This window comes from Saccopteryx bilineata, chromosome 5 (genome assembly GCF_036850765.1).
Source record: "Saccopteryx bilineata isolate mSacBil1 chromosome 5, mSacBil1_pri_phased_curated, whole genome shotgun sequence".
Lineage (NCBI taxonomy): Eukaryota > Metazoa > Chordata > Mammalia > Chiroptera > Emballonuridae > Saccopteryx > Saccopteryx bilineata.
This window is the reverse complement of record NC_089494.1, coordinates 160,673,341-160,680,579: the sequence shown is the minus strand read 5'-3', so window position 1 is coordinate 160,680,579 and position 7,239 is coordinate 160,673,341. Positions and strand designations below refer to the sequence as shown.

At 46.4% G+C, this 7,239-nt stretch overlaps 1 non-coding gene across 1 annotated transcript; it reads right to left on the bottom strand.

Annotated features, from left to right (window-relative positions):
• Positions 1–5,678: 5,678 nt before the first annotated feature.
• On the bottom strand, positions 5,679–5,754 carry TRNAV-GAC (transfer RNA valine (anticodon GAC)). Its single transcript has one exon. It is a non-coding gene; the product is annotated as a tRNA-Val (tRNA).
• Between the last annotated feature and the right edge of the window lie 1,485 nt (positions 5,755–7,239).

Below are 7,239 nucleotides of genomic sequence, written 5' to 3'. Positions count from 1 at the left end.
TCCACTTGGTGGTGAGGCATGGTGAAGCTGCGAGTGCTGATGTTAAGGCAGCTGAGGAGTACAGCACACGTTTTGCTGTGCTTATTGCAAAGGAAGGCTACCTCCCCCACAAGTGTTCAACTGTGACAAAACAGGATTGTTTCAGAAAAAAATGCCCCAGAGGACTTTCACCACCACAGAGAAGAAGCTGTCAGGCCATAAACCCATGAAGGACCATCTGACTTGCATTGTGTGCTAGCAGTGACTGTAAAGTAAAGCCATTGCTAGTGTATCATTCCGAAAATCTTCGAGCCTTTAAGACTCGATTCTTAAAAACTGCAGGTTATGTGGCGCACCAATGCTAGGTCATGGGTTATGCGGCAGTTTTTTACTGAATGGGTAAATCTCGTCTTTGGTCCTGCAGTGAAGAAATATCTTCAAGAAAATAAACTCCTGATGAAAGCATTACTAACCCTTGATAATGCTCCAGCCTCCCCCCCACGAAGTCTTGAAGATGACATTCTCAATGAGTTCAGATTTGTGAAAGTCCTCTACCTCCTACTCAACATCACTTCAATCTTGCAACCTATGGATCAGCAGGTCATTTCCAACTTTAAAAAGCTTTACACAAAGCACTTGTTCCGTCACTGCTTTGAGGTGACTTAGAATACAATTCTAACCCTTTGAGAGTTTTGGAAAGATCACTACAACATCGTGATATGTTTACGCATTCTTGATTTGGCATGACGAGAGGTTATAAGAGAACCTTGAACTTGGTATGGAAAAAGTTATGGCCTGATGTTGTTGCAGACAGGGACTTTGAAGGATTTGAACCAGAGACCGAGACCGAGGTAGAAGCATTGGAGGAGATTGTGTCCCTCAGAAAGTCGATGGGTCTGGAGGTAGATGTGAGTGACATACATGAGCTCGTCAAGGAACATGAGGAGGAACTCTCAACTGAGGAGTTGAAGGAGCTACAGATGATGCCTCATATGGAGCTTCTGCAAGAGATTAGTAGGAGGAGGTAGAGTCGGAGGAAGTGATTTCTACAAGTGAAATTAAAGACATGCTGGCAATGTAGGAGAAGCTTTCAAGTTTCATTGAAAAGAAACACCCAGAAAAAGTTTCAACTGGTCATGCTTCAGCACTTTTTAATGACACTTGTCACATTTCCGTAACGTTTTAAAAGGCAGGCAAAAGCAAACTTCTTTGGATAGATTTTTATTCAAAAGTCCTGCAAGTGAAAGTGCCGAAAGTGCAGCCAAAAAGGCAAAAACATGTAATGTTAAGCTTAGGTTAAGTTTAAAGTTAAGAAAGTGCATTTTTTTACAATTAAGTTTTTGTGGTTTCATTTTAAGTAAAGAAAGTGCAGTTTTAGTTTTGTTTAAAGAATATGCAGTTTTAGTTTACATTTAGTGTTAAGAAAGTGCAGTTTTGGTTTATGTGTCTACAGTGCCTGCATCTGTTCCTCCCTCCTCCTCCTCCGCCATTCACCTCCATTAGCTGCACTCATCTGTCTCCAAGGTAAGAATGCAGTACCAAATAACACTTTTTTCTTTTATTTCATGTATTTTGTTATGCATTGGTAAAGTACAGATGTGTGTTTCTTAATTAAAAACATCTTTTTCATAATTTAGGATGGTTTGGGGATGTTTCACAGGGCTGGAATGGATTAAATCTATTTCAGTTATTTTAATTGGGAGAAATTTGTTTGATATACGAGTTGACTGACTTATGAGCTAGGTTACAGAACAAATTAAACTTGTATCTAAAGGTACCACTGTATTGGCTTGGCAGCTACATGTGGAGACTGTATTTTTATTGTTAATCAATGTCAATTTTGAGCCTTGATGTAAAATAGAGATCAGTACCAGTGGGCTTCAGATGAGATCTCATTTCAATTGTTGAGCAAACTATTAGGTTTTAATCATAAAGTAGATCAAGACCTGGAAAATAAGTCAGATGAATTAATACAGACTATGAAGGCCATCTCTTGGCCAGCACAAGGCCATCTCTTGATCCAGCACAAGGAAATTTCTGTCACATTTCATTATCACTCTTAGGCCAGGCTGCAGGTAGCCTTTGGAGAATGATTTCTTAGTGGAACCTGGAGCTCCCCTCATGTGCATGGCTGGACAGTCCTCCTACAGCATGGTCCCCTAGTCTGCCGAGTAGTTATAGATACTGCTCACAAAAATTAGGGGATATTTCAAAATATGAAGCTATAAAATATGCCCTAACTTTTGTGAGCATTTATATATACCCCATGAATCTTTTTTTTTTTTTTTTTACAGAGTTATAGAGTCAGAGAGAGGGATAGATAGGGACAGATAGAAACGGAGAGAGATGAGAAGCATCAATCATCAGCTTTTCATTGTGACACCTTAGTTCAAGGGTTAGGAACCTATGGCTCGCGAGGTGCACCTGGCTGCACCTGGCTCTTAGACAAATTTTTAATAAAAAAATACTAATGTTAAAAATATAAAACATTCTCATGTATTACAATCCATTCATTTCCTACTGCTCATGTTCATGGTTGCGAGTGGCTGGAGCCAATCACAGCTGTCCTCTGGGAAAACACCAAATTTTTATTGGATTATGCATAATGTACATAGGTCATTGTATGGCTCTCATGAAATTACATTTTAAATATGTGGCGTTCATGGCTCTCTCAGCCAAAAAGGTTCCCGACCCCTGATCTAGAGGGTCAGCAGCACATGATAGATCTCCTGAGTTCTTGATATGGCTCTAATGGGTGATGACCTGTTTGTTCATTGAATCTTTGAGGTGAACATATAGATCCTGTTCTGTTCCGACTTCGTTGCTGTACAACAGCTGGAGTTTACAGTGAATGCCATTATTGGTTTTTTCCTTCTTAGGATCTCTCTCCACAAAGTACACAAAAGTGGTCTTCTGGATCTCTACACTACCTGAAGTACAGTGCCAGCACTGAGGGGAAGAAATTGGATTTCCAGAGGTCGAGGTGCATCTGTGCCAGCTCTATGCCACTGTGGGCTGCCTTGCTGGTGTTGACTACCCTTGCCAGGTGTATCCATGAGCAAACCGGGTTTATGCCGCTGCCCAGCGCCTCCTCTTTCAAGGTCGTTCCTCCACGTCAGGGGTCCCCAAACTTTTTACACAGGGGCCAGTTCACTGTCCCTCAGACCGTTGGAGGGCCAGATTATAAAAAAAAAACTATGAACAAATCCCTATGCACACTGCACATATCTTATTTTAAAGTAAAAAAACAAAACGGGAACAAATGCAATATTTAAAATAAAGAACAATTAAATTTAAATCAACAAACTGACCAGTATTTCAATGGGAACTATGTTCCTCTCACTGACCACCAATGAAAGAGGTACCCCTTCTGGAAGTGCGGCAGGGGCCGGATAAATAGCCTAGGGGGCCGCAATTTGGGGACCTCTGCTCCACATGGAATATTCTCCTGAACTCCAAACATGAAAGGTGCTGGCGGTGGCTGCAGCTCCCAGCTGAGAGCGCGTCTGCGAGCAGCAGCAGAGGCACTCAGGGTCTGGTACTGGGTGGCGGCTCTGGCTGCAGCTCGTCCTGACTTGCGGCCCATCTGGGGAAGGCAGCACACACCCACCGGCGGATCTCCAGGAAACAGGTGAAGCAGGACGCGTGGCCTGGCGCTAGCTGTTGTTGGTAGGTGTGCATGGTGCCCTCATCATGGTGTCACCCTAACCAGGCGGTCTTCACGACTACAGTACACCGTGGTAGCATCGGTTCTGGCACGGCACGCTTGGTCCAGAGACAAACGGACAGTGAGTGCCGCAGCGCAGTCCCCGTGCAGGCCGGTCTGGGCGGCTCGCGGCAGGCAGAGGCACACAAAAGTCAGCCCTCTCTTCCGGAGGAGCCTACATTCCAAGCCCCTGGGAGCAGCGCTGCCAGAGTGACTGAAGTGTTCCATCTAGTAACTGGACTCCTGAGTGGACAGGCCCGCCCCAGACACATTTTGAGGCCAGTCAGGCTACGGGTCACCACGTGCTCCTCAATGGAAGCTCCTGAATTCAGGCATGAGCAGCCGCTGCTCTGATGACGTAGAATTTCTCCAGGAAACCTTTGGCCAAGGTGGAAATAGGTGCTCGTCCAGCAGCTACTTTCCATTCTGCTGTGGTGTTTGAGAACACAGCCTTTCCCATCCGGAAATGAGGCGTGATCCCTTAAAGACTGTCCCAGAGGCGCAGACCAAGCCCTCAGCAGAGCAAGAAGCAGACAGAGTTCACGCCAGAATTTCAAAAGCCAGCGGGGCCTGGGCCAGACTCGGATGTGGTTGTCAAGTCAGGAACAGGAGCCTGCGCAGAGCCCAGCTTTAGGGCAACACACAGAGCCACTCGGAAACCGGAGCAGGAGTCACATTCTCGCCCGATGTTAGTGAGGGGCGACTCATCTTTGCCCGCATCACAGATAGCCCTTAGTTGAGGTGTATCGTAGGCACCGCTGCCACACCAACTGTTTGGAGGCTCCGCTCTCCCAGGCCTTCCAATGGCTAGGGTGGGAGGTGGGTTCGCACCCCTGGGTCTTCCTGCGGATGCCCATACTGCTGACCATCGCCCTCAGCACTGATTTTCCATGCCCAAGGATACAGAGGTGAACCTCGAGGAGCAGTACACCCCAATTGGGAGCCCAGCAAAGTCTGAACAACGCTCTGTGCAAAAACACTTCACCTCTGGTGATAGTAATCATTTCTTGTGTCCAGGAAGAGCACCGAGATCAATTTCACTTCTATTCCAGTGGTTTCCAACACTGCCTTCTTGCTGGAACAAGAAATCTTATCAGAAGTTAGCAAACTGGACGATGCGGTGCAGGCTCTGTATGCAACAGAGGTAAACAGAACCCAGATTCTCTACAACCAGGTGAGTGCTAGGAACCAGGACTTATGTGTGCCCTCCAAGCCACTTCAGTCTGCCTGGCAGGTGAACAACAGGAACCTGGACTTGACACACATCACCTTCCCCATCTACACATTAAATGGTCGGCCCATCTCCCTGGCTGGCACCCTTGGAGGAATCGTCTTAGACAACCAGATGAAAACAAACCAGTTAATGCTGGAGGCCAAAGCCATGCAGCTGCAATATTACCTGAAGACAGGAGGAGAGGATAATGAGTACAGCAGGACGTGGATACTGATATAAAATGGTTAATGAATTTTATCCAGAGAACTTTGAGCCCAGAAGTTGATCTATTTGGGAACTCTCTCTCTCATTATGCACCTGACTATAGTATGTAACATCACAGTATAAAAACATGGACATCAAGTATAAAAAGCTGTATATACTTTGTTTCTATTATTGCTATTTAGTGAAATGACTTTAAAATCAGCAAAGTGCTCTTTAAGGGGAATGACAAGTGGATTCTTAAGTTTTGGTGTTTTTTCTTTGTTTGTTTTTTGTATTTTTCTGAAGCTGGAAACAGGGAGGCAGTCAGACAGACTCCCACATGCGCCCGACCGGGATCCACCCAGCACGCCCACCAGGGGGCGATGCTCTGTCCATCCAGGGCATCGCTCTGTCGTGACCAGAGCTACTCTAGCGCCTGGGGCAGAGGCCAAGGAGCCATCCCCAGCGCCCGGGCCATCTTTGCTCCAGTGGAGCCTTGGCTGTGAGAAGGAAAGAGAGAGACAGAGAGGAAAGAGAGGGGGAGGGGTGGAGAAGCAGATGGGCGCCTCTCCTGTGTGCCCTGGCCGGGAATTGAACCCGGGACTTCCGCACGTCAGGCCAACGCTCTACCACTGAGCCAACTGGCCAGGGCCAAGTTTTGGTTTTTGCTGCGCATAAAGTCAGCCTGAGCCCTACACCCAATGAAAGGTCTCCTATCCCCGAGGTGCTGCAAATTGCCAGACGGTGTAACCCAGCCCCAGTGACCTAATGGCTGAGTTCCACCTAGCTGTGCCTGGGCGGGAAACACTTCTTTCAGGTGCCCCCACCTCATCCTCGTGACCCAAGGCCACCGGCCCCTCGCATCCTATTACCTGCTCATTCTGTCTCTAGCAACCGTGTCATTTATTCAAAAAAACAAAATTAGTTCACTCTCCAGGCATCACCCACAGTGGCAGTTTTGTGGATCTGCATCAGATCTCTGTGATGCGGTACTGGGCTCCTCTGCCTCCCATGCTGCTCGCCCCTTGGCTGAAGTATGGGCCCGACCCCACCTGCAGACCTGGTCCTTCGGTGCAGGAACTGGGTCCTTTGTCTCCCATCCTACTCGTTCCTTGGTTAGTGGAGGAGTCAAGGGCGACTCCGCCTGTGGAGCTGATCTTCGTGTGGGTCCTGAATCCCACGCTGCTCTTTACGGAGTTGACTAATTAGTCTTCAAGCAACCACCTCCGCCCTTGCAGAAAGCCGAACATCTACACCGCAGGGAGGTCATGTGTTTCAGAGAAGCCTTGTCTCACTTTCTGCCCTTTCTCAGCAAAATAATCTCCTGTCTCTTAAAGAGCCAACCACCTCATGCCACCACTTCTTAGCAGGGCAGTTTGCCAGTTTAGAATCTCTGCCCTGAATTTTAGTAACCAGTCAACACTGATAAACACAAGTAAGCATGTGCCCACCTCAGCCAATGATATCACTGCACGTTAACAGAGGAGAGGCCCAAGGGTACCCAGAGTGCACATGCCCAGGGGCAAACATCGCAAATCTCAGGGATTACTTGCGGCCAGGTCTGGGTTCCCTTCAAACATCCATGAGAGTTGGCCAAGTGTTTCCAGATGCTTTCAAAAATCAGACTGACCTCAGTGGAAAAATGGTCTTTGCTTATGACTGGGGCTAGTGTGGTATGAAACTTCCTGGTGCTCAAGGCCTCCACCCCCAAAGAATTCTCTTTAGAAAAAAATATCTAAATCTCCTTGTCCCTAAATTCATTCCTTTTCCACATCCATCTGGGCCCCAGCAAATCCCCAGGGAATTCACAAGATGCAACAACAGAAAGATGTTCATGGTTTCTGAGATGGTGGTAACCTCTACAGTATGAATTTGTGTGTAACTGGTACGAGTTTGAAAATGAAAGCACATTCCATCATGACTCAATCATCCCTCTTTGGCCCGGCCTTGCATTTACATTTTATTTCTCCCTAATAAGTCTGTAATCAACTCCAAGATTTATTTTGGACTATGGTGTTAACATGTAAGAAAAAATTTTTAAATGGCTATTCACATATCGCAAACCATCTTTTTTTTACCTAGTTTAAAATGTCACTTTACTGTGCATGATATTCTCAGGTTATGCTTTTTATTTCTC